Here is a 26478-nt window from a genome sequence, read left to right on the forward strand (position 1 = left end):
CACAACGTATACTTTGTTAGTAATAATATCAATTTACTACTGCCACAAGGAAGCAATACTACGATTGAATATTAATATTAATCATAGGAAATATTGGTTAACGCAAGCTTTTTCTTAACTTATCTTCGGGATATTGCTTTAAAAAATACTGACGTATTTTGTTAACTCAAGAATAATGTGCAACGTAGTAGCAGCGTCAGTTTAATATTTACTTCCTAATCGCGAAGATAACATTACATCTACATAAAACTTCGTTTAGCTGTTAATATTGGGAAATATTCTACCAAAATCAAAGAGAATAATTAGTTAAGTCACCGTGTCCGAGTTACAAACGAGCGAAATGACTGCGACGGTTGCGGTAATGATCGGCTTCCGAAGTTACATTGTCCGAATCTACCCTCGCTTCGCGATAAATCGCCGAGTTAATCTTCGAGGGAACTTCCTAAAACGAGCAACCGCGCGCGGCTACGCCCGCGTATACTTTGACCGCGAATTGCTCCGAATCCACCACCTGTCGCAGCCGACAGTAGTTTTCCTGCCGACAGGAGACGGAAGCCTCAGATATGTTGTGTCACATTGAGATAAGCTAAGCTCCGCGTGATGGAGCAGCCCGTAAACTCCGGACGGCCACGCCATAATGCCACCGAAATGGCTGCTAGATAATGTATAGCTATACGTAATGCGCCGTCGACCTCTCGTCTCCTCTGTCTTATACGCGTATGCATACGCGTACGTAACGGGTGTTCCGGAAATACGTTAGTGATAACGCTGCTTTGAAACTAGCATTTGATTTCCGCAATAAAAGTTAGGTACCGACGAGTTTACCAAATAGATCGTCATATATTTCGTTGACTCCTATTCATTCTTGTTTTTTCTTTGAATCAGAGTTTTTTTATTTTATATGTTGTGTGTCAAATCCTTAATTTTTTTATAGTTCTTATACAGTCTATAAAACACAATTCTATAAGTTGCATATATATATGTATATGTTAATTCGATTAGTTTTATAGTTTTTGTTTTAATTATTTCACTCGAAGAAAAGATGTACTTGGACAAATAATGGAAACTTAACAATAAAAGCTTTATAATTATCATGTTACATTCACATAGTGTGTCGAATAATTCTGCACGGAAGTGCGAAGCAAAGCTGGATCGATATCGAAACAAAGTTAGTATAAAGAGAATATCATACTTCTCGTATATATAGCCCATTACAATTAAAATCTCCAGATAATCGAAGAGCGGGCAAAATGTAATTTTCAGAAGTTCTTTAACGCTATCCGATAGCGACGCACCGTGTCTTTCTTCTAATATACTTAATAGCGCCGATTTTAATGACAATTCGCAACGGACTCCGGTGAATCGAGAAGCGGAAACAATGACGCGCCTCGACACAGATAACTAACAATAAGAGAGAGGGCGAGAGGGAGGATAACTCTGCGCTGCACGTCGTGTTTTTCCACGCTACGCCAGTTCCACGTCTGGCCTGGCTCAAAAGCTCGAAAGCTCTTCGCCCGGCGCGCTTTTTATCACCGCGCTGAATCGACACGCGATAAAAGAGAAGGAATGCAGCCTGTGTCTTCGTACGCGTTCTCGCGTCTCTTTCTCTGCCTTTGTCAGGGTTTTTCGTCCCTCCGTCTTTCTTCCCGTATATGTGCGTCGCGTCGCGACGCACGTGTCGCGCCGCGTGATGCATCTCCCTGAATAGGCCTGGTAATTGTGCGCTTAATATTTCAGAGCTTTTTCCGCGGTACGAGCGCGCACTGAGAGTCCGCGTGATTTAGCTAGGGATCCTGTCCCGCCGCCTTTCATCGCTCATCTTTCGTCTTGCGCTCGCCGTCTGTTTGCGATACGCCGCGCCGCGCCGGTCGAAAATAGTAAAACGCGCGCAGTCGTGCACCTCTCTCTCCATCCCTCGCTCTTATCTCATTCTCATTTCGTTTGCAATTTCTTGTTCACATTATACCTTGAGCTTTCAATTATTGAAAAATTTGAGCGAACGTTGATATAATTTTCAATATCTACTTTATTAATACTGATTTTCAAACTGAGATTGATGATACCTCATATTTATTATTCCATAACCGTTTTATCATTATCAACTACTTGTTTTCAAAGTAACAAGAAAACGATAGTTTGAATTACTGACATTGAATCATTGTTAAGATATTGTACACATTAAAGGTGTGCTAATCAGTGAGTTAAGCGACTCACATCAACAATGCGAGACGATATCGTAGAAAATTTCGTTTTGTGGTCTTCCCGAACAATTGCCGTAAAACGGCTTTCCTAAGACGAGCGACTGTACCCGTGGCCCTCGATAAGGTACAAAGGGTGGCCTAATGCGAGCTCGCCGACAAAGCGCCATTTCAGGATCGCTTCTACTCTCTTGCCCCTCTTCTTCACCGTTATTCCCACCTCGAGGCGACAAAGACCCCGGCGATCTCAATCACAAATTGACAATAAAAAATGTCCAATTAACCCCGAGGAGCATCGAGGATAGATGGAATCGGCTCGACCCCGCACACCATCGTCGGCCGTCTTTTCACCGCAACGAAACGCGAGGTGGGGACACGAGGCGGGGTCGGAAGGGGAAAAGGGGGAGAAAACTCGCGCGAAGTTGGAAGCAATCGAGAAGGTTTAATCCCGCTCGATTGCGTTCCTTGCCCGGCAACCTCGGCCCACTCCCCTCGGCCCCCTTTTCAACCTTTCCGTTTCGCTTCCTCCGCTACCCTGTAGCCACTTTTCCCCCTTTTATTACAATCGACGACGACAGCCTTCGTAAGTGTGCGAGGGTAAAGGAACTCTTTTTTCTCCTCGGTGAGAGATCGCGAGCCCGAGTTGGTAACTATATGGCTCACGCACGCACGGACACACGCACCTACGCGAGGAATACGAGAGGCTCGATGAAGGAAGCTCTCCTTAGATGGATGTCGCCCGAGGAGAGAAGAAGAGCATACAGGTGAAACCATCTCGTAAATATTCCACGGCCAATTTCCACAGCCATGAAAGAATATAAGTCAAAGCGTTTAAATGAATTGGTGCACGAACATGTACTAGTTTCAAATTTATCAACTTGCGTAGGATGGATTTCCATTATTTCATTTCAGTTGAGCGTGCCGTATACGATTATTCAATTTCCAAATCCACGTGACGTATACTTGCTGCCAATTCGTTTGTTTAACACTTTATGCTCATATTAATCTGCAACTGAACTGCAAATCTCTATCCTTACAGAGGAATGTGTCCAGACAAAGGTACGCAAAAAGTTTGGCCGTGTAATTTGTCGAGAGAGCACCCGGAAAGTGCACACTCTTTCAATTTCGTTGCGCGCTGCAAAAATCGTGCTCTCGACGATCCAAAAATTCCTGGGCCGGCGGGCGCGTCGGGGGCCAGGAATTAATCGTAAACGAATTTATCTTTAGCGCGCTCCGGGGTTGAACTAAAACGCTCAGATATTACGGGGAAGTAAGCTCGTTAGAGGGTTTACAGCATCGCCGGTGCGCGCCTCGACCCCGGCCGGACCGCTAGTTCCCTGCTGACCCTTCGCCACCGTTGGAGCGGTAGTAGCTTGCGGTTTGGTAACCGCAGTCTCTACTGCGCTGTCGGTTGCGGATACCCCGGACCTCGTGTGCAACCTCGCCGTCTGTTTTGCGTCGAGAGGGCTTTCAAAAACCGCGACTGCCGAACCGAACCGGCGGCGCGGCGCAGCGCGGCGCGCCTACCGCCGCCTCCGAGAGCCGACATTATGACGTAGGCCAGCATCCACCGACAGGAACTGGCCGGATGCACTTTGACGGTTGTCGGAAAGAGCGAGCGAGGAATGCGTGTAACAGCGGCAAAAATCCGACTCGAGAGTGATGTCAAACTGATACTTTTTGTACTGAATTCGCAAGCCTGTGTGAGACTCATATGATAGTATTTTCTGATGAAGAAATAAAATCATTTTTAGGAGAAATAGAGTTTCTTGTGTTAAGTTTATAAGTGCCTCACTATAAAATGATTCATCGGAACGATTTTAATATTCATTAACGATACTGAATATTAATATAGCATTTCTTTCAATATAAAATAAGACTGTTTAATTATCTATGTTGATTTCTGACGACCGTGATAACATCGTGACTGTAAAATATACGTAAAATAAGCGTGATATACATCGATCAGACAACGATCTAAACTTTAACTATAATAACTCTTACGGTAAGCCCATGTACATTCTCGAATTAATTACGTGTTGAGATAATGCCGATCGATACGTTGTATTAATCACAACAGCGAGAGTAACATGGTTAATATTAATCAGCATTTTAGTACAGGCGCAGCGAACTACACGAGGAGACGAAAGGTAGATGATGTTTAATATATTGAAGGGTATAATTATCTAACGTTGATAGGATCGAATACATAATTATATGATATTGAGAATTAAATGTAATAATGGCAGATTAAATTTCGAAGATGCGACTATATAAGAGGGGAATCTCGTGCCTTGGGCAATTTTACGTGAATGTTACTGTGATAAAGTTATGACGCGAGATTCAGAGCTACTGTAAGGTGCTATAAATTCGAAGATCGCAAACAGGATTGATGATCAATTTTATTCTCACCGGAAAGAAAATCTTGCCAGGGGTTCGTTCGAAGTGCCAACGTTATAGCTGTACAACTCTATAGCTATAAAGCTCTCGTTACGGCACGAACGAATGTTTAACCTGCAGGTCAGTTAAAACACGTGTTCGTTCGCCAGTGTAATAGTGGTAATAATTTCTTTGCCGAGAAATAAATTCTCTAATGACGATTCTCTCTTTGCTCCACCGTAGCTAACGTTTCTAATCGACTATGATTTATCATACTCGCGTTCACAGGTCGCCTACCAAACGCCATCCCATTGCGCCTTCCTCTTTCAGACGAGTTCATGCTCGACCATCCAAAGTTATATAGAAATTCGAGAAATTAGCGATAGAAAATATTCGGTAGAAATTATTGTCAGATAGAAAATTACAGTTCGAGCTTTGTTAAAATAAGTTCAGAGTTGCAAAAAGAATATTACTTTATCTATTTGTATTTTTTAATCGTATCTTTGTTGAAAAGTTGTAGACTTTAAACTGAAGTTTTCGAAAATACATAATTTCGAATTTAAAACTAAGCGATCTGCGCATCCATCATTCATGATAAACATATAAAGGTCGTTATCTGATCTTTGAACGATAGAAATCTTGGTATATTTATCTTTATGTTATCGACTACATTGCTGACGACGGGACAATCAAATTTACGAAATCTCTTATCGAGGTCAAATTTGCTAAAAGAAGCTGTCTTTCTCATTTCTTCCCAATTTCCTCGTCCTGTTCCACACGACGCGATTCCGCGTGCGAGTGCCGAGTGTGCCATTTCGTCTTGGCAGCGAATTAAGCTGCTTTATAAAAATGTAAAAGGATTCGCGAGCGAACCGCTTTCGTGGGCTTAGGGAGAGGGGGGACGAGAGGTAAGGAGCAGGATGTGGGCTCGGCTCGCACGATGGAACCGGGGAATAGCAAATGCGATTGGGAGCCTCATTGTTTCTAAGAGCGGGGGTGCCCGGAGGGTGGAAACTCGAGACCCGACGAGAGAGTTTAAGGCGTCGAGGAGGAACAGCGGAGTAGGAGGGTTCGGTTGGGGAAGGCGGTGAAGTTGAAGGCAGGAAGAGATCGCGATAGAAACGGTCGTGGGCGACTGAGGATATTCTTTATTTATGCACGAGTGGATACGAAGACTTCCAAAGTAAGCGGCGGTAAAGGGCGCCTCTCTTCGCGTTCTCTTTGGCCGGCGGAGTACTTCGGACATTATGCGAATCGCTCGCGAACATAGCGCCAGTTACGCGGACTTTCGACTGTTTCGTACATTGTAACGTCGCAGCGTTCGGTACTTTGCGAGCAACTTGGCTAAGCCTTTTCGCAAAGCCAACTTCCGTCTTGTAAGGCGTCGCAGAATTATCGTTTCTTTCGTTTCTTTCGTTTAAATATACTTTGATCCATATACGAACGATTTTTTTGTCAGCTCTATTTTATTTTCGTAATCGTTACATTGTCAATATTAATCATCAAGATAATGAAACCCTGACGATGCCGTTATGGTGTTTCTCTGCTAACGATTTATATAGTTTGATCAAATGACGTCGTAATACTCGTCGTAATATCTGCGACATACTATCCCGCAATTCCACTTTCTGTGTACTTATAAATTTCCGAATAACAGTGAAAAAGAAACAATCAAATCTACCCACGTAGTATATCGTATCCTGAACTTTATTGATCAAGATGTCACAATGTTTTTCCGCTTTTGAACGTGAAGTCGTAACTGGGTCAGAAAGTCGAGGCTTCGTGAAGACACGTTCCGATAAACTAGCCTATACAATTGTTGTTGCAACATCTTTGATAGGGCGTATCATTTCTTATTTTAACAACGAATTACACCTATACGTTTTACGTAGCTACCAATTTTTGCACCAAATACAACGATAACAATAATTGACAATAATAATGATAACAGCTCCAATCTAAGAAAGTAAAGAAATGAATTTTAGATCGTTAGCGTGAATCAAATGATACGAATAGTGAAAAGTTGCATTAATTACAAATAGGAAGAAATTGTTATTTTACATTATTATCATAATAACTTTAATATTACTAAGTATAAATTAATTACATATAATTAATTCATTATAACATACATTACAGTATAATAATCAATTTCATTACTCGATGAATATATTGTCATAATTTTCGCACGTGTACCAATAATTCAGATTTCGGCATAAAGTCTTCGTTCCAATTGTAGTTTCGCACTTCGTATCTTTCTTCCCTCGCGCGACATGTCTTTGCCAGAATGAAAGAATAAAATACACTACCGATAAAACGAAGCACCGGGAAAATAACTGGGCTGATTTCTGTCGCGGTTGCCGGGCGGGGACGCATTACGTATTCATTTGTGATTTCCTTTAGTATCACGGAGAGGGGAGGGACGAAGAGGGAACAAGTTGGAGAGAAAGGAACAAAAAAAAATGAAGAGAGGCAGACGGAAAGAAGTAGCGAGATAGTGAAAGACCCGTTGGAAGTTGGAATGCGAGTGCACGAAATAAGATTTCGATTCCGAGGGCATTAATTGAGCCTGGCTATGTATTTCCCTATGGGATAGGCGGGGTACGGTGCCTTCCGCTACCAATCTCCAGGAGTTTGGATTTCAAACCGGTAGAAATGGAAGGAGAAAGAGGAGGAGAAGGACGGCGAAAGTGATGGCGAGCGAGAGGGGTCGTGGGGGCGTACGGGGGAGTTAAACTTGCATGCGCGCCGTGTAATATGGCATAGGCACGGGATATCGGGGGAGTGGAGGCTAGGGGAGAAGTATGAGAGATCCGCGGTGTAAGGTGGAGAAACGAATACAAGATAATAGAATGTGCATGTAATAACCAGAGGAAATATACACCGCGTGGTCTCATATCGCACCGCGGAAGGAAGGAAGGAAGGAAGGAAGGAATAAAGAAACGGGAGGTTGGGGAGAGAGCCCTTTCGCGAGAGTTCCGTCGTTCCCCCTACATTCTTACGCCCTTCTTCTCCTTTCGACTTGTTCGTGTATATGATACTCGCATTGAATCAGCCTCGCGTGCTTACGAGATACAAACCGCATGTAGTGTGTATAATTTCATCGTGCAATTGGAAAGCACGCGTCACCGAAAATATAAAATAATACTTTATGGGTTGCGCAAAATCGTATAAATATACGAACAAAGAATTACAATTAGTGACATGGCCGTGGTTTTATCAAGTATTGGAATGTGTTGAAGCAATTTGTTGACATTTCAATTAATGAATGATACAAATTTTATGAAATTCATACAGTACACAATATGATTTTGTAAAATAACGGAAGCAATTAAAAAAAGCTAATATTGATTGCGTAGTACTACGTGAGTTTAGTTCACACGACTTGTAACATTAGTATCATTGTTGTTTTTACAATAGCACATGCTTAAATGATGTAAATTGAACAATCTCCAAAATGCAAATGGCATATTAATCGCGAATTCGGTAATGTATTGAATATACTTTCAAAACTTATGCATTTTTTTAATATTAAAAATTAAACTAAAAAAATTGCCATTTCGTCGATGTGAACTTTTTATTCAAATATCATATGAATTGTTATTTTTAAAAACGATGTTCTTAGACTAGAGCTTGTTCCGTGTTGTCCTTTGCAGAATCCGGAACACGTTTCGTCCGCGGGATACCGCAATTAACCGTCTACGAGATCGTGCCGGCGTATCCTATGACAAGGACACCCGACGTGAAATGTCAGTTTGTACCTAGATATTTCTGTGAAACCTGCGACATCGGAATCGAGATTCACGTAGAGCATAAAGTCTAAAGTAATTCGACTCCTTCCTAAACTTAAATTTATGCATTATACATATGAAAAATCTATTATTTCATTAACTGATTGAGCGACTAAATAAAGCTTTTTTATCTGCTTGTGTTAGAAATTAATTCATCAAAAAGTTTCAACCTCTTTCGGTCCTTATATCTTGACAACTATATTTATAAGCATTGAAACGGTCATCGTTCTTCTTATTTTGGCCGCTAGTCTCCGGTATTAAAGTAATTTCCGATAGTATGATGGACCATTCTGTATAATATATTCATAGTGTAGAGGGTAGCAGCTATAATAGGGATGGCGTAAAAAAATAAAGAAAGTCTGTAACGGAGCAATTCGAAATTTAGATGTTAGCCGATAAAGTTCGGATTTTCGAAGGCAACGAGTCCGTTACCGCGCGGTTCGACTTTTATTATATTAAAGTAGTAAAGCAGATAATAAAGCGAGGAATGCCCGCTCGTGTCCGTCAGGTTTACGACTGCCCATACGACATCTTATATCGCGTACTTACGCCTGATCATAACCGGCCGTATGTCGCGTGTAAGTCGCTTTCTGTCCTCGTGTCTTTCGATCGCGAGGCACGTATCACGGTCGGAATCATAACAACGAATGGCCACAATTTTCCCGTTATAAACCGCGCGATGGATACAGCCTCCCTTCTGGCGTTTCGAATAAAGCCCGTAAAAAGAAATGCGGAAGCGCGTATATATATTTAACAGTATCTCGGGAGGCTGACAGCCAGTTGTGACAAAAATACGCGATGCCTTACTTTGCGTCGCAAACAACTGGAGGAAGATAAACCACGTCTGCGTATTGAAAATTATATTCAATATCTATGGAGAACTAATTAAAAAATATTACATACTTTTTCTTCAGATAATAGCATATTATATTCTTCAGAAAATAGCATATTATATTAACAATTACGTCTTATCGATATTAATGACATTGGGTTTTAGAAATCTTTCTTTTCAAAAGTGGCATTCTCTTATATGCAGTATCTAGAAGCATTTTTTTAAATCACAGCTTGTCACGAGTATTGTAACTCTTTTGCATCTACAAACAATTGAATCTACTATTTCTTTTGAAATATATCTGTATTCTTAGACATTGACCGTGTAGTACATATACTATACTATCTATCATTAGAAGGAATCGATTGGGAGAGTGTCCCGTTTATTTACGGTCTAGGCGTTGGACCATGCGCAACCATGAAGAGACGGCGGTAAGCGCGGCGGATAAGGAGAACGCGATTGATATGCCGTCAGAACGGAACCCGCACAGTACCCGAATGCGCAGATCGCTCCCGATGTTGATTGAAGTGTAACGGAGATAACTCGAGTCGTGGGTAACGGAGCGCGGATGCACCTGCTCGCACGAGTGCGGGTGGGCAGAGATTAGCGAAAGGCCGTGTAATGGAGTTAAGCGGTAGCTCAAAAAGGATCACGCTCCGTTGGAACGGTCCGCGGCCGCTGGACCGGTTTCGATCTTCCGGCACGGCCACGCGCCGCTCGGCTAATTCCTGATATAATGCGCCAAGTGATTTATATCAAGCTCCTCGTCTTGCCTTTGTTTACGTAATAGCCGTCGCCCGCTGGAGTCCAGCCAACCGTGTCCGATGACGATAAACGTTTGCGTCGCGCTCAATCAAAGTCGCGCCTAATAAGTGCGAGAAAATAAATCAGGAGCGAGCGAAGTGGCGCGGGCATTTATATCATCTTAATATAATATTATTCTTTTTTTTGCATTCGCCTAGCACATGGATTATCTGGGTTAATTAAAGTTTTAAAGTAAGAGTTGCAGGGATTTATATATTTCATCGTAATAGGTACAGGAGAACTTTGCTGGATCTCGGTTAAATGCCGTTAAAATACTTTTATCTTATACATATAGAAAAATCCATTTTAGTGGATAAGATTTATTTTTTAGTAATTGCCGGCCTTTAAAATATTTTGAACTGTTATATTTAATTAATATTGAGAATATTAAGAACTATTTTGAAATGCAATTAATCTTTGCTCAAGGATCCGAAATACCCTCCAACCTAGCTTTCTATAAGTCGGCGTCCATAAATACAAATTATTCAAGTATTCGCTGACGAACCGTCTTATACGGCACCGTGATCTCGATATTATGACGATCGGAATATTAGCGGGACGGATATCGTTCGAAGTCTTCGCGGATCGGAGAACGTCGCGTGCGTTACCGAGGTGGAAATGAGAGGTCTTGGTGGCAGGTAGCTCGCGCAGTGTTATGGCAATCTAAGTTGGCATGTTTAGTCAGCTCGAATAAAGCGCGCCGGTACCGGGTCTGATAGCTGGCTGAGTCAACATTCACGTATTTGCCGTGGCATCGCTACGAAGCCATTCGGTTGAAGCCCAGCTGGTGAATCAGGTAAGAGAGAGAGAGATGAGAAGCTAGATGAGAGAAAGAGATGGACGGAGAGTGAGAAGCGGAGAACATGAGTGGAAGAGCTTGGAAGAGAGAGGGAGGGTGTCTCGTGCCGTGCACAATTTGGTGCAAGATATTGCTCGGGAATGCAACCCTCTTACCCTTCGCCGCCCAAGCAGTTACCGATGTTTACCCTACATGCTTGACGGCACCACCGTGGGGGATCCATGTTTCTGTTTTTGATTCGAGATATCTTAATCGAACCAGGAATTATTGGAATGTTCACTAATCCTATAAAGGTTTGGAGATTATATTTTTCAAACTAAGCAATAAATATATACATCGCTATTGATAAACGACGGATCTGCGAACCCGATGACGATTTTATTAATAAAATCAAACCTCGTGCTTCCGAGAGACCAACAGGGAAAGAGAATGCGCCTTACGTATTACGTTACATTGTTGTAATTCACAGAGACAAACTAAATTAAACTATATATTTAACGGCTACGTTCTGAATAGTCCCGCTGAAAATCACGTCGGACAGGTAAAACGCTCGCGACAATGGAAGAGAGGCGGAAGAAACGTTTCGCGTTACACGCCGTCGTAAATTACAGGAACGTGAGAGAGCCCGAGTTGAACCGCGAACTCCCCGGCTCTAGCGCGGCTAGAATGGCGCGGCGCGGCACGATTGCGGCCGCCGGCGCGAGATCGGCATTGTAAGCGAGGATGTTAAACAGTTGTCAAGTCCATCTCCCGCGTTGGGTTGGTAGACGCTCGCGCTCCCTCCCCCTCCCCCTCCCCTTCCTTCCCGCTATAATCCGACGAGGATCTCTCGCGCGCCGAGGAAGACATCAGGGCGGAAAGAGGGAAATAAGGAAGGGGACGCGGGCAAGCGAGTGCACCGAGAGGAACAGGCGGACGCCCCGTGAAATTGAATTACAATAAGCAAAGTAAAGTTGGATGATCCGACTATTGTGCCCTGCCGCTCGTTGCTACCTCACTGCCAGTTATACTTCCTCCCCTCCTACATTCGTTCTTCTTACTCTCCTCCCCCTTCCCTCCGGTCTCTCTCCTTTCCCAACCACCTATCTCATCCCTCTTCGGCGAGAGAGTCTCCGAGGAAGAACTTCTCTGGAGTGCGAGACGACGGCCGACGGTATTCTTACGCCTTTGTTCCCCGCAGGTCTGAATTAATTGCTGCGTTTTTGACATCCATTCATTGTCGGGTCCCGGCAGACGACGTCGGGATGAGCGGATAAAGGGAAAAGTTACGCAGCGCGCCATATCTGTCTGTCTCCCGGTTCTTCTTTTCCTCCTCTTCCTCCTCCACATCCACCGTTATTCGAATTTACGAAATATTATTTCGCTACGCGTAATTTTCTGCGGAAATCGATATCGTTGCAATCGCTGATGACGTATATCTTTGGTGATGATTATCTGTATAATTTTTAATTACAGAGAGAATTGCATAATTAGTGTTTGATGCAGAAATAATGTTTCGGTATTGTTTTAATACTGTATCTTTTTACATTTTTGAATTCAATAACTCGTGATTCATCTCGCTTTTATGCGCTTATTATCGATGATAGGTCTTATTGATAATATAATCATGCAGATACATAATGATAAAAGATACGGAAATAAGAGGTGCGATTAAGAAAATTTTAATAAATTTATATATATATATGTACTTGTATATCAGATTCGATAATCTTTTACGCTATCTCCGTTCCAAAGTTTTCCTCTCTCTAATCATTTAACACTTTAGCATACATTAGGCAGAAACTAGGAAGTCACAAAACTTGACTAGCTTCCCTTTCTCATCTCACAGCGGCTTGTGCGCACACTGTTCTCTTGTGTAGACGCGGACGGAGAAAAGCCATTGAATATGCATAAGTCATATTAAATTGGGGCACCAAGTGTATGGTGCATCAGTGAAGACGGTGAGGATAGTGAATACCAATTACAAGGATAGATTTCGAGTGTCTAACAGATAAGAAAGGGATTAGAGGAGAGATTTGGCAAAGAGTGAAGACGTGCCGTGGCGCATTTCCGACATCGCTTCTTCATCACGCATCGCATTGTATTTATTTTTAAACACGCACGTTGTGATACACGCGGGCCGATGAGCTGCTCGTTAGCGCAGATTTGCGAAAGATCTTGCGACACACATGTGCGAAACGGAATCACTAAGTAGCGTGAATTAGCGTCTTTTCATGTAACATCGTCGCGCTGATTAAATCGCGTAAGAGCATGTTGGGAGTTGAGAAAGTTTCAAGTTGACTGATACGCGCGAGAATATATTTACTCTACACGTCTACACTCTATTCTCTCACGTTATATTTCATGTCGAAATTCCCACAAACGCTCAAAAGATAATATAATATTCAGTTTGTATCAAAACTTGTAAAAATAATTTAAAGTTAAGAAAATTACGTAATTAATTAAAGCTCTTTTACGATCAGATCAAAAACTTTAATCCTTTAACAGTAATATTATCTAGAGCTATTCTTACATTGATTAGAATTATTCAAGAGCTATGAAGAGATGCTTACAATTGTTTGTCAGCTGAATAATTTGAATGCGTCCGAACAGATGCGTGTTTCGCTGGAGTGACGTTTACATAATCCCGGCATTACTTGCGTCTCCTTTGGGGATTGACGAAGGAGTTTCTGCCAGGAGAGTGAAGTGGAAAGGATTGAAGGACTGAAGGAAAGAGGCTTGATGGCACAGGAGAGATAGAGATGTATATGCAACAAGCGCGAAACAAATAAAGAGAGACAGTAACGACAAAAAAAACGCCTAGATAAAGATAATTTTTTCATTGAAGTATTCTTCATGCTAAGTTCTCGTAAGAGATGATAGAGAGCAAAAGAAGAAGATGATAATAAAGGGAGCGGACATAAAAAGTTAATTTCCATTATCCCTGCTAATTCAGTTACGCTCGGTAACGGTCTCTTTAACGAGAAAAATTTAATGAAGGACCCAACGTAATACAAAAACCGCATTCTCCATATTTGGTTAACCGGTTAAGCGATCGCTTTGTCGAAGGGGAATTAATGCCGTTACCGTTAATTACCGCGTACGGGGAATTTGTTTAAAGAGGCATGCTTTCGGATGGTTAATGTGTGAAAAGTCGTTTGACGTTTGTCCGTTTATTTTGCGCGGTTTGTGTCCCGCAACTTGTCCCGCACCCTGTACACCCTATACACTTGTTAACAAGCTTACGTCCCCTATGCCCTCCGGTCAGTGCCGGGTTCTCGGGATTCGAGAGGTATGTTCTCCAGGTGTATTTCCTGACCGCTTCTGACCGCTTTACGCTCGTTGATCTAGCTAATAACATAATACCGCGCCGCGACGTGTCCGGAATGAGTGCCGAATGCTTTTGAAATGTGCATACCGCGATATTGTTGAGCGTCTTTGACGTCTCGACCGGCTAAAGCGAAGCATTTCGAGTTAAATTAACCTTCCTATTGTTCTCTCCGTCTTTTTGCATGAGAAAGCAAAAGATTTCGATGTTTATCTGCTTTTTTTTCGATCAGAAATTCAATCGCAGTTTAGGAGAATACTCTGATATTTATTATAATAAATTTGTTGTTACAATATCGTATTACTTATTATTTTATGTGATATACTTGCTGACATCCTTATATCATATATAAAATAGCATACACTGAGAAAAAAAATTGTTAATTCGAAAAAATATTTTTCCTAACGCGAGCGTGAAATGGGCCGCTTTTCGCGCTTGTTTTGAGTGAGCAAAACGATCCATTTTGCAATGATGACGTAAGCGTTGAAACATGGAGCCATTTCTTAACTAGTGGAGAAATGAAATTGTAAAACAAGCGCGAAAAGCGGCCTGTTTCACGCTCTTGTTAGGAAAAATAGTATGAACAACTCGTGGGAAAAGTGGTCGAGCCCAAATGAGTGTGATGGTCGCACTCGCTTCGCTCGTGCGACCAACTTCACACTCATTCAGAATCGACCACTTTTTCCCACTAGTTGTACAATATACTATAGTCCGATACGTTTAACTAAACATTTTAGTTAGTTAACTAAATATTAGTTGTTTCAACAATTTATATAGCTTCTTTAATTAAGAATTAATTAATTCAACTAATGTTTAGTTAACTAACTAAAATGTTTAGTTGAACGTATCGGACTAAATATTTTTGGGGATTAACAAATTTTTTTTCAGTGTATATTCTTACGACATTGATTAAATATTTTGATAAACGTAACTTAAGTCTTAGGCATCTTTTTCAATGCATTCTATTCTTGTTACGTTACGTTTATTCTTGAGAAATTGAAATGTGTCTTCTATACGTTTATTTCTCCGTATTCTATATACAGCATTTAAAAACGTTGCTGATAATATTGCTATAATTTTCTAATGTCGTTACGAGAGAGTGCAATATGCGACGAACGAATATTGATTAACGTGTTTAGATAGGTCGCACCACTTTGTATAAATTAGCGAAATGATTCTCGCTTGCAACGATCGTATTAAGCAATGTGGCTTGCTAACGCGGCTTCTGGACTTGGTTTACGCGGCGCGGCCGCTAACTCGAGTTAAACGAGATGAATGTCGGTTCGCTAATAGTTGTTACGTATTGCCACCGGAGCTTGCTCAGAGAGAGATTTAGACGAGCAACTAAGATGAGCCCGGTGCTTGACAACCCTCCCCCGTTTTAATCTCGCGACCTCCCTCCCTTCCGCCGCTATCTTATTCTCCTTCTTCGCCAAGATTAGAAGTCTGGCGCTCAGAACTTCGACGGCTGCATTCCCGTGATCAAATTTGCAAACCACGATTGACTTTCCGGCGGTGGTGCTATCGCGTTCCATTTTGGCCTAAGCGTTTAAGCACAAGGACTGCAAGTAAATGTGATTGAGGGTTAAATTTAGAAACCATTTGTTAATTCACTTTTATATATATCTCTCTCTTTCAGATTTCTACTAATTCTTCCTCACTTACAAGAAGCGTTTGCTATTGTATGCTAAATCGCTGTATATCTTTTCGATCGAAGTATAGTAAGTTTTATTCTCTCAACGAGAATCATCCATTTAATTGCCGACTTACATTGTACTCTATATTTTTATAGTATTTTAGAAACTATTTCTGATCTCGGTTATAATACAACGCGCGCGCAAATGTTCTATTCATGATCTTAAATACATCTCGCGGAATTTCTTTCGCGCGCCGTTGCATCTTTATCTTTCGAGTCGATTAGCCGTGTTATCTGACCATGAGCAATTTCCGTGGGAAATCCTCGGGGAGAAGGTTGTCCGACCGGAAATCAGCTCTCGCGATACCGAGATCTAGATAGCCCGAGAGCCAAGGTGGAGCGCGCGCGATGCAGGATATATTAGCTACGTCAGAATTCTCCGCGAGATCCGGCTCAGGCGATCTTTCCCTTCGGTCTGAATGGAAGGTGTCTCTCGGGAATCTCGTACCTTTCTCGCGATATATCGCAGCGTCCTCGTGCTTGCCGCTACGGCGCTGGCGTCTTACAAGCAGCAACAATCCGCCCAATATCGCGCCGTGTACACGCCAGTCTTCCCGGTTATGGAATTACGCGGGTGCCTGTATGCGCGCCTGCATGTATACGTATACATATTTGCGCATACATGCGTATACAGGTCGTAGTAATGCATTGCCATCTTTAGGCCACGTCTGCCTAAACGCCGGGATAAGCCGAGGTCTTCGTAGAGTAGAGGGGCATGGGAAGGGGGCGGAGTTCCGGAGCTCATCAAGGTAATGCAGCTGGGATTATCCCGTAACCGAGTGGGTTCCTGACGAAGGGGCAAGGAGCACTGACACGGCTCCGGGGGAAAGAGCGAACCTTTCACAGTCCGGTATTAGTTGATCGTTTGATCAGAAGCCCGTTGAGATTTATAGCCACCTCTGACACGCTTTGTGTCCACTCGCTGGATAGGCAGCAGTCAGACTTAACTGCCTCGTTGAGCTGGGATGTTCACTCTGCCAGTTTTGTTACTTGTTTCAAAATTTATATATCTTTATGTACAAAAGAAATTAAATAAAAGTGCTATTTAATTTAATGTTAATTGGAAATTTTATTCATTAGAGGGCCAAATAATTGGAATATTTAGTGGATGTACGTTGACTAAACTAATGCCGATAAAATCAGTTTCACAGTACGTCTGCTCGGCCATTGCCAAATATATCTCCGTAGTTAATAGCTACACCGCCATCCCGGTGTCCCAATGTTGCCTCGTCGTCCCGACGGGCAAGGATAAATAAGTGCGTTTAACAGATTGATTGTGTACAGGGCACTTTGGCGAGATCGGCTACGACCCGGGGTACTTTTGCCGTCGCTGCACCGAATATAAATTTAGTGAATTTAAGTCTATCGTGGAGATTATCATCGATCGTCTTATACTCGAAATTTAGCACTTTATTCCGTGACATTTATAACAGTATCATGCATTTTTAATTGTTTGAGAAAGATTTATAAAGTAAAGATTTATAAAATAGTTTTAAAAGAGAACGAAAGAAAAAAAAAGACATTTTACTTATTGCAAGACATAACAGGAGTACTTTTTAAATAGAATTATTTTTTACCCGTTTTATTTATAAGATTCATCATTGGACCATGAAAAACAAGGGAGAGGCTCGAAGGACGAGACAGAATGAAAGAAATCGCTTTCTAAATGCCAACGCAAGACGCGCCCTATTCTTATCTCGCTCGACGACAGTTTGATTAAAATGCTCGTTGCCTTTTTGTTGCAGGTAAGAATCGAAGAGGCGTTTTCTGTTGACGGTGGCTCGTATCGCACATTTAATCGGTGAGTCTCCCGTGTGAAAGCAGCAAGGAGAAATTCGAAATTAAAGCGACCGTCTCGCTCCTGTTTATCTCGCTCATTGCCGATCGCGAAGTTGCATTTCGAGGAGCTCTTAATTACAGACGTCGATTTCGGCGTGTCGATCGAGAATTCCGATTCGACACGTTTGATCTAAAAATTATCACCCAGAAATGTGCGTGATAGGTTGGGAAATCAGTCAATATCACGGAAACCGATATCAACTGAAAAATATCGTCAGCTTAGGTCAGACATTTTTACGTTTGAATTTGAGCTTTGCATGGATGAGCTTCTGCGAAGATGAAGAAATTGCTGTCATCATGCTTTAGATATGTCAGCAGTCTAAGAAATAGGTATATGAAAAGAATATATAATTGCATGAAAATCATAACGTAATTGAGATTGCAATTAAAAATTTTTGATATTCATATTTTAGTATTAATATCGGTATTATAATTATTATTTATACATTATACGCTATATGTATATAATTTTTCATATCGTCAGCGCGAATTTAATATCAATTGAGAGATTGTGTGAATGTGATTTTTAATAACGGATTTGAACGACTGTATGTGACGTTGAAAATACTGTTAAATGGAGCTAAGAATACGAACTAATGTCTCATGAGCTTTTTCGTGACAGTCTTCTCTTCCTCCGCACCTTTCTGAGTGCGCTTCTCCTCCGGTGACAGTTAGCGATATCCTGAAACAAAAATAACAACGTCAGCGAAATCTTTAATCCCGAAAATAGAAGCGTTTATTTGCGCACTGACGTAAGTAGTGCAAGCGAGGTGTTCTCTGCCTTGGACATAATGGCACAGAAATATTATATTGATACCAACATGATAATTAATATTTTATTAATGTTGTCCCAATATAAGCGCGTATATTATTATAATTTAAATTTTACATTATACGTCTAAATACAAAATTCAATTTGTCGCAATCGCGTAAGTTTCACAGTAGACAATCATCATAACAATTTGTTAACAATTGTTTTTAAAAGTACTAATAACGCATTTCGTAAAATTCCCGACGAACTTTATTTGTAAAATTGATACTAGATGAAGACATATTATTGTTCTTTATTTCTCGGAGATTGAAAAAAAAATTTCAACCCACTCGGAGTTTCTGACCTTTTCGAATGGGGAAACCACTTATATACAATTTGACTTAAGGTGAGCGCTTTAGACAGGGCACGGAATTCTCATTGGGGTTTCAGCTACGGGCACGGATATGGTGTAATACCTGAAATGGTAACACGCGCATGTTGTCGGCCACGTCTATCCGCAGAGAGGAAAACAGGAATATCCATTTCGAGACATTTAACCCGACCGAATACTGTCTTGAGACCGGTCGCGGTGTGCGGCGCTTCTAAGATTACCAGACAGTTTCATTATGCTTTACGAAAAGTCGCCACCGCGATGCTTCCTCCGCATGTGTTGTCACGTTGTCCCTCCCCTCTCATTCTCTCGCTAGACTTTCCGTTCTTGCACCCCCTCTTAAGCGCGTTCCCTAGTGTTCACGGTCTCTTCTCTTTGTGTCACGCGGAGAGGTCCTTGAGAGCTCGGGACCATAGTCGACGTCAAAACCGGAGATGAGAGCAATCGGGAAGAACAGAGACAAGATTTCCTCTTCGTCCCGAAGTTTTCTAGACGCTCGCCCGCGCGGCTGATGAGCGTGAAATAGAGTCGATACCGTTGTAATGAACGTGGGGGATTTCATCGCGCGCATTACTTCCCTCTCTGCATGGATCGTTGACGCATCAAAATACAAGGTGCGTCTGAACAATCGTGTTTCCATCCACGATAGAGTTTCACTCTCGACTTGCGGGAACAGTTGAGCGTGCGTGAAATCATGTTTCGATAGCTTTCCAGCGGAAAACAATTTACGTTAGTAATATGGGACGAATTATTGAATGATACTTATTGATCTTATGACATTTATTACGAGGAATTGTATGATTAATTTTTTTATAGATGGAGACTCTTAATTACTAATGTATTGCATATCATAAAAGCTATGTATTTTATATAAAGTACCTATACATATTGCTAGTAGATATGTGCAATGTCATTTGAAAGATAAAGTATAAAGTATAAAGCAAAGAAGATATTTTTAATGATTAATATATACTCTGTTAGTGTTAAATAATTTAATTAGAATGCAAGATAAGAAAAACGAATTTATGTGTTTAAAGAATAGTTAATCTGAAAAGTTTATTTTGAAAAATCGGTTGTTTGGTTAAATGCGAATATGTGCGCGTAGAGTGGATTTGGATGACAAAGACTGCAGTTTGTACTGACGTTTCACAATGTTCCAAGATTACACTATTTTGTACCTCTGTCGTTTTTGCCGAAAGAATCGTAAATCCGAGTCTAATCCTCTTACGATCAACGTCATAAGAGGTGCGAAACGAGCAATATCCACTTCTTAAAGCTTTATACGGATAGAGGGAATGCCGTCTCTTTGCAAAAATATCTGTGCGAGTGTAACATTTTTGTATACCATTTTTTTTTTAATTTGTTGTGTGTTTTGCAAATGGCATAGATCGAATTACGCCAGTCTTGATAAATGGAATTCTAATATCTAAAAGCCAAATTTCTCTTTTTTCATGCTTCTCTAAAATTTCTCGTTATATGTCGTTATTAATATGAAAATTATGTTTGTAGTACGCTTTTAAAGTATACTATAAATACACAATATTAAGAGAAATACGGCTATTATAATATATAAATACTGCATTTAAATTGTTTTATAAGATATTTATTGATTCATGATTATACAAACATATTGCAATATTTAATCTCATTTATTTATTTTGGATTTTGAATTAACCAGTTAATCAAAATAAAATCTAGATATGTCATACTATTTAGATTTGTTATAACAAAATAAATTTAATGATTCTGAACTGATAATAGCCTACGATATTTTCTATGGAATTATATAGGTATAATATTTGCTTATATATTAATATTTCTTATTGTTTACAATAGAATAAATTTTTTATTATATATTTTTACTTAAACTTTATTCTTATTTGATTTACCTGTACAAAGATAGAAGTAAGGATTATTTTTAATAAAGAATCAACACAAATATTTCGTGAATAGTGCAACAAAATGCAGGAAAAATGTACGAATTGTTCACATATTAATAATCGGAAAATTCTCTTTCATGGACACGGTCTTAATATCATGCGGATAAATGACGTCGTGGATTAATCGAGCATATAACGTTGCGTCGGCGGGCATATTACGTGCAAACCAATCTAACGACCGAGAGTCATTAACGACCGAGAACTTCACAGAACCCCGAGATACTATGGGCACACACCTGCGTGTACATTTCCGCAGAGTTACCAGCGACACCTCTTCCTTCTCTCCTGTCTTTAAGCAAACGCGAGCGAAACTCTGCCACGTAGATGCATTCGCATCCGACGCGTTCTAGTAATCACATGTTTGCCAACTACAATCATTTGCTACTTCTCCAACATTCGAATGAGTCGAATCGCGTGTGATTTCGCCAACCACAGACTTTATACAAAGCGAGTAAGGTTTAGAGTAATTGGTGAGAAATTGTAAACAATTTCAGGAAGATAGAGGAATGAATAAACTAACGCTTCAGAGAGATAAATTCACAAATATATCTTATTATTATAAGAAAAAGTTTACACGTTATTCAGATGTATTCAATATTATGTAAATTGTAGAGGCGATTAATTTACATGCTTTTAATAAATGTGTCAAATTACAGAATTGGTATTGGAGTTATGGGTAATAAATTTATAAGAGATACAGCGTACAGAGTTTCGTAACTAAATGATTATTACATGTTTACAGTATAGGTCACATGAAAATTTATGTTAATTAATTAATTTTAATATTTATTATTTCTCAAATTAAGAAATAAACTTGTTAATTTTATACGTTAAAATATTGCTTTACACAGTCGCCAAATACTTTCTTTCGTTGAAACAGTTAAACATGATTTTCATCGATAAGAAATCTTGCATCTTGGCAATCGGTATGACGATGGTAACTCTCTCTTATTAATGCCATTAATCACTTGATGAAGAACTGGCCACTGGGAGGAGAAATAAGGGCGGTCTGGGAAAAAGGAGAAGGATCTCGTAAATTTATCGCGCTGGTGAATTTTTCCTGGAGTACTTTTCTGAAGACGAGAGTAAGACAGTATGGAGCATCGTATCGTTTTGCCGCAGTTTCTCGCCGATTTTTTCGTAGATTTTAGTAGATTCTCGGTTTTCACAGTCGAGCAGAGAACCTGGCGTTGCTTTTCGAGGCAAATCCGAGGCCTTCTGTCCTCGATAAAAATTCATTTCCTTCCTTTGATTTACTCCAAGCACTCCGACCAACTCTTCTCGGCGCGTCTCTTTCCCTCTTGCCCTTGTCCTCACTTTCCCGCCATCTTCATGAAGTGAATGAGATAAATGCTTGGGAAGCGCGAAGCGTTCTTACGACTGGATATAAATTTTTGCACGAAAAGACGCGCGAATAAAATTCTGATGGAGAGCGATTCTCAGGGTGAATTTTGTAGAGTATGAAATCTTGACGAAATGTTACATCGCTAAGTCGCTAGGTATGATATTTGACGAACAGTAAGCTAGTGCTTATTATACTCGAAAATATACCATTATTAGATATTAAAAAATTAATAAATTTTTGAGAACATTTTGGAAATGATGTAATTGAAACAACATTGCAATTGAATAAATATTATAATTGTAGTTATTACGATGATGCCAGCAATTTTGGATTAAAACAAAAAACTTTCTTTATTATAAAGATTAAAAATGTAAATGTAGAAGAAATTATTTTTAATATTTTTATTGAATATAAGTTGTCTAATGTATTCTGTTAATTACATGTTAATTATCTTATTCACAACTCTTTTCGAAAAGCAAAAAATTTATATAAATTTAATTTTTTAATTTTTTTAGAAATACAATGTATACACATATATGCACACACATATATGTATATATAATGTTTTTACAAGTATAATAAGAATGTTAAAACTCAATTCTCTCTCTCTTTCTTTATTGTTCACTTTCTACGACCAGATATTTTACCATCTTTGCTTTTCATCAATTAGATAGTCTCAGATTATTCATTTCCAGTTTAAATCTATTTTGATTGTGAAATGATTGTCACTATCTACTATTGCATGAACTAGCAAGTTTATATCCGCCGATCTTATCATTGCCTCGGCGAAAAAGGCAGACGCGTAAAATACTGTCAATATCGATTAAGGCTTATCTCTTGAGACTCCAAGACTCTCTACGGCGGACAGCTCTTCTCGGTGATGTGTAGCTACTGGGAGGATCTTGAGGGTCGCTGATGGCGCAATAGCTCGTTTTCGTGCGCCCTATTAATTACGAGGCAACGGCTCGCGTGATTCGAGCTATTTGCCCATCCACCCATGGCTTTCTTGATCCGACCCGCTCGCGTTTCTTCTCTCTCGTTCGCTTTCTTCCTTCTTCCTTCTACCTTTCTTCCAACGTCCGACCTCGGAGAACTTCTCGAACGAATTGCGAACAACTGAGTTCGGAATGAATGAGTATTGAACGAAAAGAAAGACTGAAACGAGAAGGAGACCTAGATGAGAGTGGAGGGGAGAGATGTCCTCAGTCCTCACGCCTCTCGAGCACGTCGAATGTCTAATATTTTAGAAAAAGTTTCAAGCTCCTCGTTTGGCCAGGTTACGGGAGTGAGGCAGGAGACAGCGGACAACTCGGAAGAATATTGGGAAGTGGTTTTGAGGTAGACAGGCGAGGCGGGTCGCCCGGGATGAGCCATATTGCGGGGGATAAGTATCGAGCTCGAGAATCGCGACCAAAAATCCCAGCAACGTCATGCGGGAAAGGGCGAACTGGGTCGTGGAAGAGTTTCCACTGCGGTCGAACGATGCAATCGAACGGTCTCTTCCTCCCTCTTCCCGATTCCCTTTCCCCGCGCGCGCATCTTGCATGCGGGCCTCCCGAAACTCGGCTACTGCCCGACGACGAAAACACGCTGCCCTTGTACTGTCACTGAAACAAATACTGATTGCGGAAGGCGAGTTAAAAGGGATCGAAGGCTGCGTCGGCGTTCTCTTTCCTTCGGTATCGAGGTTTCCAGAGGTACGAATCCGCTCATCGATCCCGCGACCGAGTTAATGGTACTTTTTCATTCATCCAATTTCAATGTTGCGATCTTGAATATTGTGAGAATCCGGCGTTTAAAATGAAATCATTGGAACTACGTTTTCACGTAATATAATCTAATTAACATCTAATTAACAATTCTGAATATATTTGTAAAATTAAGAAAGGAAAATTATTTTTTCACGACATGAATGGCTAGAGAAACATCGACGGACATTCAGGAAACATTTTAATCTTACAAAATTTCGGAATGAATATTTTTAGACGGTTCTTAAAATTTCATGTTCGAATTGTTTCTATTATAAGTTTATTAAAGTGCAGAAAGTTGTTAAATGAATATGTTTTGTGTAACTTATTATAACTTAGTCAATATTTCTAAGACACAGAGTATAATAAAATTAGCATTTTATTTAAATGCGTCGTTTAAGTTGTTCGTGATGCGCTTCTTTCAAATCAAATATTTCAATTGGTTCTCTGCTTCCTCGTATCGTCACAAAGATGGAGAAGCGTTTCACTTAGCAAGATTTACGCAATGTGTACGATCCGATTACGTTAACCTCTCGTCGATCTGGTCACCGAGCGGAATATACATTGACTGAAGGACATCCCCGAAGGAAAGGGCAGACCTTCCCGTGTGGCGCGATAACTCAGTTACGTGCCAATATCATGATTACACGTCATCCTCGCCAGTCAACGGCCTCTAGAGTAATGATTATTGTGGGACCGTCGAAGCGGTTACGGGATCGCATTGACCAGCCAAATTTCTCGAGGCCAGTGAATAATCCGTCATTCGGTCGCCGCTAACCGTTTCCGCGGTAACGCGCTGTTATTACATCATAAATACGTAACCGCGAAGATATGATAATGGAAGCCGAAATGATTTCATATGCGGAATGGAAAACGATTAATGGACATTTGTTGGCTCGCCATTCATTCTGGTTTTAAATTTCGAAATTAATTTGTTATTTTTTTTTAATATCGGGCCTTCGCGTATTCAACATTTATTCGGTAATATAAATCTGATTTGGGAATTTGCCTCAAATCGATGCATTTGTATCGATTTACACATATATACGTTATATTGAAATTTATAATATTCTCTAGAACTTGGACTTCATCACTTTGATAAAAAAAAAACGAAGCATTTTTCTAATATAGATACAATATGTGTGGAAAAAGAGCTGCAATGCGAGCAATTATAGTTAACGATGATTGACATCGATATAACTAACATTTCTGCATGACGCAGTTGGAATATAGAACTGTCGAATAAATTATTTACGTATGAAATTATTCAATAGAAGCTATACCGTAAGAAATACCCAGGCGGGATAATACAAATTTATCTGCTATCATAAGAGAGTCGATAAATTCCGAGGTTATCGTCAGTGTTATCTTCCGACATAGAGACGTCTCTACACAGCCGGTGCAAGGATATTGCCAGCCATTGTAGTCGCGTCTGTCGTATGACAGAAGGAAACACGCGCCAATGCGGTTTTCCCGCCAAGTTCATTCAGCGTTTCGCTTTGGACGCAAGCCAAATGCACGCGAGCAAGCAACGTTCGCCTTCCCTTTTGCCTCGCCTCTCGCAAGCGCCATCATCTCGCTGTCTATTGGGAATCCTGCACTTCTGCGCTATAGCGCTATCGCCGGCATCCCTAACTCGTAGACCGAACGGCGGACAAACAAACCAAATTTCTTATCTCTTTCGGTGATATAGGAAAAACGTAATACCGATATCGATATATACGTACTTTCGTGGAAGCTTGACCCGGGTTCTTACGACCCTAAATGGTCGCCTATCCCCTTCGATAACCGCGGTACCATTCGACCTTATCCGAGAAGCTTCGACGGCACATTCCGGAGTGACGATATTTCCCAAAAACGGCGATTCTTATGGCAGCTTCTCTCGCGAGTGGCGGTCATTGCGACAGTCCGCGTAGAGAGTCCATAGTATTGGCGGCCAGCCAAGTCACGTTGCGGCTCAATGAAATCTTTCTGGGTTAGGTTAGACCCTTCCTTCCGCGTTAAGCGTAGGATACGTTCACACCGAGACGGTGGATGAGCGAGAGAAAGGCCCCTGGCTTCCTGCCAGCCAAGCAGTAGGGCCGAGGAAACAGTTGGCTACGGGATCCGACGGCAGTAGTAGTGGTCAATATTGGCCGGACTCCGGTTCCGATCCGAGCGAGGGTTCGAACTACTTGCGTGGCGGGTCATCGCTGTTGCGTTATCTTGGCAGCTGTCGATAGAATATCAGACAGAACGGACTTTGCCAGTTGTCAGGTCGTTTTGCTTTAAATAGTTCAATAAGTGTTGCCCTCGATCTGAATTAAACTTATGTACGAAATATCTCTGACTGCTCTAACTTCTCGCTTCAAATTAAGTGTAAGCAACGATAAAAATAAAATCTACCGGCTATACAGTCAATTGACGGAAATCAATACGTGACGATATATGACATATTAAGCAGAAGAGAGGAATAGACTTTGACAATGACTCAATGTAGACAAATAAAAATTTCACGGCGCTGTGTGGTATTTCGTACAACTTGTCCGCGATTCTACCGAGGAGATCTGATCTTGTCATCAGCTGGGAGTAACTCGCGGACGCGTAACAAGTAGCCGCAAGGTTCACAAGCAACATCTGGCGGCTCGCGCGAACCTCTTCACTTCCGTGTGCTGATCT

General features: G+C 40.9%; 1 protein-coding gene and 1 long non-coding RNA gene across 7 annotated transcripts in view; one reads left to right on the plus strand and one right to left on the minus strand.

The window, feature by feature from the left end:
• Rbp6 (RNA-binding protein 6) overlaps nt 1-26478 on the plus strand; it is a 598266-nt gene that overhangs the window by 369701 nt on the left and 202087 nt on the right. The window lies entirely within an intron of this gene.
• Nucleotides 17559-26478, minus strand: part of LOC139808249 (uncharacterized) — a 152390-nt gene continuing 143470 nt past the window's right edge. Inside the window, exon 3 of the long non-coding RNA XR_011730814.1 lies at nt 17559-18327. This is a non-coding gene — a long non-coding RNA (uncharacterized lncRNA). The remainder of the gene's footprint in view (nt 18328-26478) is intronic.

Source organism: Temnothorax longispinosus, chromosome 2, assembly GCF_030848805.1.
Source record: "Temnothorax longispinosus isolate EJ_2023e chromosome 2, Tlon_JGU_v1, whole genome shotgun sequence".
NCBI lineage: Eukaryota > Metazoa > Arthropoda > Insecta > Hymenoptera > Formicidae > Temnothorax > Temnothorax longispinosus.